Consider the following 9,717-nt stretch of genomic DNA (forward strand, 5'->3'; position numbering starts at 1 on the left):
GTAACCCAAACTGAAATGCAGCATTTATGCAAGCCAGCTATGGAGAAGAAATGCTGTTATGTCACTGAGTATTAGTCAGGAGTGCTTAATGAGTTTATGCTATTTAACCACCTCATCAAAACGGGCATCACAGCAGGCAGAGCTCCGAGATGATTTCACAACTAGAAATGAGGAGTGGGAGGGAAATAAGGAAGATCAAGATGGTTTAATGTCCTTTCTTGCCTCCACTTGCACGACACATGGCTCAGTTGTCCCAAGTCTGGCCTGAAGTACTTATTTTTAGTCCACTGCAAACACCCTGACTGAGCAGCAGGAGTGCAAGTGCCACACTGAACTTGCCATCATTCGCTACAGCAGCTCAGGAGCTCGACCTCCAGCTCTGGGCTGGGATTGCCAAGTCCAGCTCAGGAGCTCGACCTCCAGCTCTGGGCTGGGATTGCCAAGTCCAGCTCAGGAGCTCGACCTCCAGCTCTGGGCTGGGATTGCCAAGTCCAGCTCAGGAGCTCAGACAGCCCAAGAGCCCCAAGCAGCTTGTGCTTTAACAGGCTTCGGTCCCTTTTGACTTGAACCACATTTGAACTTCTTAGCAGTGAAAAATCCTTCTACCCTGTTCCTGTTCCTCTGAGCAATTGCACACAGGCCCCTCATTATTACATTAGTGTAATTTTGTCTCTGACATTCCCCCAAGAGGAATTACTCATGTCCTGCTATTATTTATTTTACTGCTAAGAGCCTGGGTTTTAGAAGTAGTTTTAATTAAATACCAACCCTCCTCCTCAATTAGGATCACCTTTATCTAGCTTGCTCTACTTTGCATTCTTCAGCAGCATCACTTGTTTCCCCCTGTTGATCCCTCTCTGGAGCTGCAGAAAGCCTCCCTCTCCCATGAAATCCTATCAGCCAAAACACAAGGTTTTACCCATGTAAAGAACCATTCCATGCTGAACACCGGTTATGCAGAATTCCAACCTAAAACGATGTCAAGTGACGCTGCCAAGAGCAACAGCACCTTCCATAGCCCCCTAGATCCCCAAGCTGCTGTGCTGTCCCATCCACCAGCCCACAGCGTGTGGCTCCTACTGTCCCTCTTGGGTTCCCCTGCTCCTCTGGGGCTTTGCTCACACTTTGCTCCCCTGCCCTCTGATGTTGTGGTTTTCTTGGGCAGTTTGAAGTGCAGCGTGTCCACCCACTGGGTAAACACCTCTTCAAAGCCTTTGCTGACCCTGGATCATGAATCAGATCACAATGTATTCCAGGCTTCAGTACACAGCATTCTTGGAAGCTGCTCTACATTAATGTTTCAAGAGTCATTCATTCATGCTCCCCGAGCGACAGAGGCAGAACAGATGACTCCTGCCTGGGAAGTTGGCAGGAATACCCTCAACTACTTCCACCCAGTGGAATCCAACTGCAGCACAGCATCCAAGCACGTTGGCTGCTCCAGTGCCTGGCAGTGGCTGTGGAGCCAGCCCAGGGTTATGCAATGGCTGCGGGCACCGGCCCCTCCTGGCACAGACCCCTGGCTCCACATGGGCACAGGTGCCCTTCCCCAGGCAGCCTCACCCCTCCCAGAGCACAAATCTCCCTGAAGGCACCGCTCCAGTCCCCCCCAGCCTGGGGAAAGGAAGAGGCAGCAGCCAGAAAGCATTTTCATTTCACTCCTCACAGAGTCGACAAGGCTTTTTCCAAGAGTTTACAGACTACAGTTACTTCCCTAAACAGAAGGTGGATTTGCTTTTATGGGCACACATACTATTCCTTTCCCATGGGCAAAAGAGAACTGCATACAGCTATCACATCCATCAGTGTGCAAAGGGAAGATGTGGACACTCTGCCTTGCACTTCCAGGCTCAGGAAGTGCATTCTTCCAAGGCTCCAGCACCTCCACTGGACTTTCATCAAGGACTGTAATTTATCCCCCACAACCTAAGCACACAACTCTCAGTCTGGAGGGTTCCCAGCTAGGAGGAGTTTCAGTTTATGGTTTATAATGGGCAGGAGGAGATGATTACACAATTTTTAGATGTTACCAGGTATTTTTCAGAGCCATCTCTGTACATTCAAGGTATTTTTTTCCTACCTTAAATAAGTTTTTTCCTGCAGCTGGGACAAGGACCTCTCCTCTGGTCTCTCCACAAATAGTTTTCAACAGCAATAAACTGGTTGTTCAGGTGCCATTCAGATAGATGCTTAAAAAACCTATCTCCTTTCTCTTGCTTTCACCAACATTTCTTCAAACCGTGCCAACTAAAAACCTTCCAGTTCAAGGCAGGAACCATCATTTTGCCTCCTACAGGACAACAAATACTCTATAAATGTTTAAAACCACTAAATAAAATTAATAAACCATAAGCTGATGTCTGTTTACTACACTTTACTTTCATTCACCTGCTGTTGTACAACGCCCATTATTCTGCTATTTAAATATATGGTTTAGAGGCACAGTCAGGCATTCATTCACCACTAGAACACAGGCAGGCACACAGCAGTGTTAAAAACATTCTCCCTCACCCCTTTCTTAAGGGTTCAGACCTCAGAAAATTAGTTCTTAATGGTCAATTTAAATTTTCAGCCTAAAAAGGGAGTGCCAGAGACAGATTTATTTCAGTTCTACAGCTTGGAGAGGTAACAAAAATGTAGAAATCGCCTCAGTTTTAGAGTTCAGAACAGTGGACCCTGTTGCCCCATCTACCTCCCACAAGAGCAGGCTTACCTTGAAAAAAAGATCCTGGAGAAATACTTCTGGAGTGAATTCAGTCCCTTCTTCCTTCTAACTGCAGGTTACTGCTTGTCTTAAACATGGGAAACATCCCTTGCTTCAGGCAAAAATTCTCAGCAATTTCATCTGAAAGCTTCTCCAGAAAGCTCCTCCTGCACATGCAAACCCCCAGCTCCAGCTGCGTCCTGCCCAGCACTGGCAGCGACCCCAGTGCCCCCCAGGCCTTGTCCTGGCAGGCAGCACAGGTGGCAGCACACTCAGGGAAGGTAAAACAGCCTCACAGTGATCCATTCCATTAAACTTCGCTCCAGCTGAGGAGATCTCTCTGCAGACACATCCCCTGGCAGGATGCTGGGATGCAGTGAGTCAATGTTTTCTGGGACCTTTCTTGTCGTGGGCTGATGCTGTGAGCTCAGCAGAGAGGATGGCACAGTGCCTTGAGTGGCATTTTGCACAAAAGGCAAGAGCAAGATACTCATCAATATTTCGGTGTGTAAAGACTCTGTGCATTTCCCCTCAACCAAGCCTGGAAATCACAGGCTTGGCTTCACACGGGGATGGGGAGGGAGCTGCAGTAGCAGAGCATCACACTGGGAGAGTCTGTGGTTCAAGGCTCCTGGGCCCTGCAAACGGCAGGCCACGACTGGCAGGTGCAGTGCTGCCCCATCACAGAGTTCCTTCCCAGGGTGGGGAGTGTTGCCTTGCCCCTCTCTGGATGTCAGGGCTCGGGGAACCTTGGACAAGTTACACAAGACCAACATGTGTCCCACTGTGTCACAAAAACACCAACTCTAATACAAGGCTGACACCTCTACAGGCTAAATTTCAGCACCAGATCTCCTGGCACCCTGCAGAAGGAAGGGAAACTGTTCTAAGGCTTCAGACTTCATAGGTGTGTAAATGAGGACAGATTTATGAAGCTGATTGAAGCAGCTGGAACCATTACGCTCCTGCTCCTCAGTCCCAAGTGGAAACCAGCAGAACCCAATGCTGTAGTCAAGGCAGCAAGTGCAATGGCTTCCCCCACTGCAGCTGGGTCAGAAATCAAGTCAAGACCAGCAGGGCAGCCAGTGAGGCAATTAGGTATTTTCCACAGGTATCTTGATAAAGAAGCCAGTTATTTACAGCTTTCTGGCATGTCAGTCACTTTAGTATTTCCTGAACAACAATTCAGAAAGGAGATGCACCTTTTTTTTTTTTTTTAAGATGGAGGTGTTTTATCCAGAGAACTCTTTTTTCTTGCTTTTGGAATTGGCTTCCATTTCCCCCGTGGATAACCACAAGCACATTTTTGTGAACATTAGGTAACAAGAAAGCCTGCTGCTAATTCTTTCACATCAGGGCCTGGGGAAAAATGCAAACTGTCGGGTGAAAGCTAAAAAACAAACAGAAAAAATGGGAGGGGGAAGAGAACAGGAGTGAGAAAATAACTCAGGAGTGAGTCAGCCATGCTCCTCCTGCTTAGTCACCTGTAGTGCTGCTCTCCAGACACACAGGAGATGGGGAATAAGATGCCTGCCTGCCTTCCACCTGCCTCCTCCTGACAGGGACTTACACAAAGAGGAGATGGGGCAGAGCTTTGGGAACCAGCCATTCCAGGGGACAGTTTTCCAGGGCAGCAGAGCTGGCAGGAACCTCCTCGCTGCTGTTTCCCACCCCCTCCTGTTGCCCCTGCACTATTTCTCAATTAACTCATCTCAATTCAACCTGTTCATGTGCTGGTTTGAGTTCCTCTGGCAGTGCCCTGCAGTTTTGCTATCAGAGGGGGTTGCCATGGAGAAGAGGGTGATGTCACTGACACAAAAAGCACCAAATTTACAAATACAACAGGAACAGAGCTATTTATAAAAAAGCTGCTTCTCTCCCCCCACTCTTGGCTGGGGTGGGTGGAGACAAAGGCAGCAGATCCATTCCTGATGTTTCTGTCAACAAGTCTCAGAAATTAATTTTCTTGCTAGAAAATATCCCCAGCCCATGAAAGTGCTGAATGCTGCCAGTTTTGGGACTTCATTCATTAGAGCTGGATTCAGCTTTCCAGCTCCTCACTGCTTTGGAGGGCAAATAACTGTTTCTGTGTAGTAACTTCTACCCCCAAAAAACTCTGCAGCATCACTGAGATACACCTGTGGGAGGACAGAGCCTGGCTTCTGGAGTCACAGAGAGCCTGGCTTCTGGAAAGGCTCTGCAATAACTCCTGGGATCACAGAACATGCAGGGCTGGAGGGACCCCGAGGGGCAGAGTGCAGCTCCTGGGACTGGCTGCCTTGGCCCTGGCTATGGGGGTGCCACTGCACATCAACACAACCCTCAGAGAAGGAAACATTTAGCACATATGAAAATTGCAAAACACAGAAGAGAGAAGAAATGGAGGATTATAAACTTAGACAGAAACAAAAATAATAATTTTAAAATGCTCTTGGAATAAAAGGGTGGTTTAAGACCAGGACAGGAAAGCTACCACAGACATCAAAGGAATATTACTTATGTGTATGGTACCCAAACCAAACATGCAACCACCTGTCACACCGAAATCTGACAGGAGAGTGACATCCCAGAAGCTGGATGCTAAGAATTATTCACCAAGATACAGGTCAAGGCCCAAAATTCAGTGTAAAAGTTAAAAAACCCCTTAGGTTTTCAAAGAAAACAGCTTGGATCTTGGCAGCTGGTGGAACAGCTACACTCCAGCTTAAACAACAGCACCAGGCAGAGCAATGCTTAGTCTCTGGATACTAATCAATACCAAACCTATTTTGGTGCCATATTACTGGTTGCATTGCACATTTCAACTTCCCAAAACCACCACTGTGGCAGGGAGAAGTTTCCAATCCCAAGGCAGGTGAGGAAAAGCAGCAACTAAGTATAGTGTTACCTTGGTTTTATGAGCCATTTCTCCTCTGCAGAAGTGAAAAATTTATAAGTATGCATATGTAGGTAAGAAAATATACCTAAAAGTACAATACCAGTTTTATAAATGAGCAAACCCAAACTTCCATGACCTGTCCAGTCTCTCATGCAGAGCCAGGAGCAGTGGGCAGGGGAAGGTTTGTCCTCAGTCTGGAACCCTCTTTGTCTCAGTAATACAAGTTTAACAAAACTACAAAAGCATTACAAGGGCTTTGCTAAAGCATCCACAGCTCAGCACCCAACAGGTTGGTTTTTACTGTAATGAAATGGTAGGAAAAGCCAGGAGAAGCAGGGCTCTCATCTCTCCTTTTCAACATGGCCAACTACTCAAACAGCATTTCCTAACTTGCTGTCTCCCATTTCAAGAGGACCAGTGTGTAACTCTTTCCCATAAGCCTCATCCAATGCACCAGTGTGTTCCTCCTCACACAGCAGTTGTTCTGCCTTTCCCACTCCACCCACACTGCTGAGCATCCTGTAGGAAAGGCTGGGGATGCATCAGGAAAGATCACCGTGGAAACCACAATAAAGTTTAAGACAGTGAAGAATGTGCCATACAGTGAAAGCCCACAGAAACTTAAGCTTGTAATTGAGAATGTTCTGATGTGTGGACATATGTACTGCTGACTTGGATAAAGGCCTCCTCAGCTCAGCTGAAAGGAAGGAAAACACCATTTTGGACTTGGTGCATGGAGCACATGTGGAGCAGAAATGAATGCTCAGAGATGCAGTGAAGGTGGCTCCCATGTTCAGCTGTGTGGGAATTACGTGTTCAAAGAGCTGAGAATGGGATCATAGAGTGTTTTCCATTGTTGTCCAACTCCCCAAGTGAAAAACGTGCTTTTCCAGGACATAAGGAGGAATAATAACTTTTCTAATTGCATAAAAATGGACTTTTCCTGTTACACGTTGCCCATGTTAAGCAAATCAGAGACTGCCTTCACAGCTGAGGGTAAGGTTTCTGGTTCAGGCTAGTCAGGACTCCTCCCAGCTGACACTTGTTTTACATCTTGATAAAAACCTGCTGCTTTTAGACACGATCTAAGCCAGAGTTTCTAAGATAAAAGACTGTGGCTTCAGTAAATCTGCATGAGGAAAAGCCATCCCTAGTTCCCCTACAAACAGCAGGAGCAGGGAATGTGCCACTAAAACAAGGGGTGCCCTCTGCCATTGTTCTCTCAAAGGGTATCAGCAGGACTGGGCTGGGAACCAAGGGAACAGGCTCAGGAGAGGACAAGTTGCAGCCAGTTCAGTTCACACAGAGGTAAAGCACCAACCCAGGCTGGCTCTTCAGGAGCAGCTGCAGATGGGGCAGAACAGCCCAGTGCCTTTGCTGGTTGTTTTGACCAGATACTAAGGGAACACACCAACAAGCCACATTCACCACTGAATTCTGCACTACTCCAACATTTTTCCCTACAAAATGATTCCTGAGTGAATGATTACATAGAGTACCACACTACACCAAAGTACATGACTAGTGTAGCTTCAAGGAACCACAGAGCTCGAGATCCTGAAAACTGAGGAGAATCCAAAGCACTGGGAAAACAACCATCAGCTCAGGCCCAGAACCTGAACAGTTGCCTTTGTGTCCCTCAGGTGCTGCTCCTGCTTTGTAAATCACACTGTCACACCAGCTGGAGCCACGGGATCAATAATTAAATAGCTCTGGATAGTAATTATTACAAAAGGAGAGTAAGAAACAACCATTTATAGAACCAACAAAAGGAACAATATTTTTCCCCAGTCTTACTTAGTGACCTCAATATCCACATGTTGTTTAATAATTTAAAATGTTATGGAAATGAAACCTTCGTGTTTCTAAGTTTCCAACCATGGCATTCTGCTGGATTAACCAAGCAGAGGGGCAATGAGTGTAAAACAGTAAGAACCCAGAGAATGAAGTTGGTAAAGTGTCCTTTATCCAGCTTTAAGGGCAGTCTGTATAAGCACAGTTAATGTAAATGCAGTGCCCATAGCCCCAGGCTAAAGCAGAGACTCTAACCAGCAGTTCTGCAGCCCACAGCCAAATAACTCTCTTAGAATAAGAACTCTCATCTTCTGTACACAGGTTTCCTCGGGGGAAATCACTGGGCACAGCCTGGAGCACAGCACCTCAGGAGCTGCACTTCAGCCCCAGGTCATTTGGAATATTTATTAAGTGGGAAATCAGCAGCAGCACAGAGGAAAGGTTTAGAATTACTTGCTGATACACATGCAGGAGGGGTGATTTGTCTACTTTGAATAACCGAATCATTAAGGTTGGAAAAGACCTCTAAGAGCCCAACCAACACTGCCAAGCCCACCACCAAACCACATCCCCAAGTGCCACCTCTATATATCCTTTAAATCCTTCCAGGAACAGTGACTCAACCACTTCTTACTGAGGGTGCCCCAACACCCTTCTAGATTCTCCTCAGCCCTCCTTTTGTTGTTTGTCCCGTTGCTTTTATGTTTTTACTGCAGTACCCAGGTTAAGCTTTAACTGGGCTCTGGCCCTTCTAGTTTTCTCCCTGCATAACCACACAAGATCCTTGTAGCCCTGCTGAGTTTCCTACCCCTTCTAGTTCATTCTAGAAAATCAAAAAGCCAAGTATTACCTGCTAGCACAAGCCCAAACTTAATCTATATAACACCTCTTAATCTATATAACACAGACCTCAGGCTGGGAAAATCTCAGATAACTGCACTCAGAATATATCTGCTAAGTTTTATCAATTATGTCAGATTTAGGATTTTAAATCTAAAAATCACATACCTTTTGAGACCAGCAGATGATGAGTGCTCCTCAGCCTTCCTTGAGCTTCCTTACAACGATCTCTTCAGGGGTCAGGTGGGTCTCAGCTCACAATATGTTTAACTATGTGCAGCTGTACCTTGGAAAGTCGTTAGGTTCTGTCCCCCCATTGGTGGTTCCACTCCCTGGCACTCAGGGCTCACCTGGAGCACCTGTGTGTGGGCACTGATTCCCCAGGAGCCCTGGAGACAGTGGAACCAACTTCTCCAACCCCAGCTGCAGCTCCAGAGCTTAAGGGCAGAAAATGGCTCACACCTGTGGGGTTTGCCTCACCCACAGCTCCATCAGCCCCCATTTTTTTTATAGGTAGCATATTTTTGCGGCTTAGTTACTTCCTGCCATTATTTCTAGACCCCTTTCCACTTAACACAATAGAGTGGACATTAACAGCTTGATTCTCTCACTGTTTCTGAATCAAAGCACTTCAAGACTGCAGAGATCTTCCAGACATCCCTGGTACAACCATGATCTATTCCTTGGATTTACTTTCCTTGGTGCACTTTTATGTATATAACAGCATATTAGAACTCGCTAGAGCTCAGATTCCATCACCATATTGTTTTGTGATAACCTGACTAGGACTTGTACACCCTTCACACATTTCACCCTGCCAGCCACCCCCTGTGGCACTTCCTGTCATCCCAGGATCTGTAGTTGCCTCCTTTCCTTAGGCACTGCTAAGACAGTTTTCATCTCCAAATATCTCATGGGCAAGGCTGGTCTCTCTCCTGTTTCATGACAAGTCTGTGACAATCCCAGCCTGTGAGAGCATCTGCCTGTTACACAATGAATCAGAAGTGATGCTCAGGAAAAGCTTTGAAGGTTGGAGGCAGAGTTACTTGAACATACAACAAGGATGTCAAAAGACCTCCCTGCCCTCCTGGCACGTGTTGGTGCAATGAGCTCGTGGGCTGGGGGAGCAGAGACTTACCTGTGAGGAAGAGAGGCAGAGTTTCACTGGAGTAGAACAGAACAACCAGCACAAGAGGTGACTGCTCTTTGTTACCCCTGCTCCTTCCTCTGGTATTTGTGTGTGTTTATTAAGGCCAGGGTTATAAACACTGCTGTGTTTATTTTACAGGACTTGGGGGCAGTTTTGGGTTGTCTGGGACGTACATGAAGACTAACTGATGAGGGGCAGGCTTATTACACAGAGAAGGATTTAGCACACTTTTTGTTCAGAAAGAAAAGAGTGCCAAGTCAACATCAAAGTAATAGTGGAGGATTGCAGCTTTGAAATACATCTCCTTATAGACAAACAGGCTCACTTACAGCTTTTAAAGACCTTTGCTGA

General features: G+C 46.6%; 2 protein-coding genes across 9 annotated transcripts in view; one reads left to right on the plus strand and one right to left on the minus strand.

The window, feature by feature from the left end:
* Nucleotides 1-8,876, minus strand: part of PAK6 (p21 (RAC1) activated kinase 6) — a 43,964-nt gene extending 35,088 nt beyond the window's left edge. For 6 of the 8 annotated variants that reach the window (XM_051777001.1, XM_051776991.1, XM_051776996.1 and 3 more), the window contains exons 1-2: nt 2,714-8,876; nt 2,081-2,290 (exon numbers count right to left, since the gene is read on the minus strand). The gene's annotated coding sequence lies outside the window, so the exon portion shown is untranslated. Of the gene's footprint in view, nt 1-790; nt 887-2,080; nt 2,291-2,713 lie in introns of those variants that run through there. The other 2 variants (XM_051776992.1, XM_051776993.1) reach the window with 2 other exon arrangements.
* LOC127466299 (keratin-associated protein 10-1-like) overlaps nt 1-9,717 on the plus strand; it is a 101,523-nt gene that overhangs the window by 45,649 nt on the left and 46,157 nt on the right. The gene's annotated exons all lie outside the window — the stretch shown is intronic.

Source organism: Manacus candei, unplaced genomic scaffold (assembly GCF_025592945.1).
Source record: "Manacus candei isolate 608988 ecotype Guabito, Panama unplaced genomic scaffold, ASM2559294v1 h1tg000009l, whole genome shotgun sequence".
Classification (NCBI taxonomy): Eukaryota; Metazoa; Chordata; class Aves; order Passeriformes; family Pipridae; genus Manacus; species Manacus candei.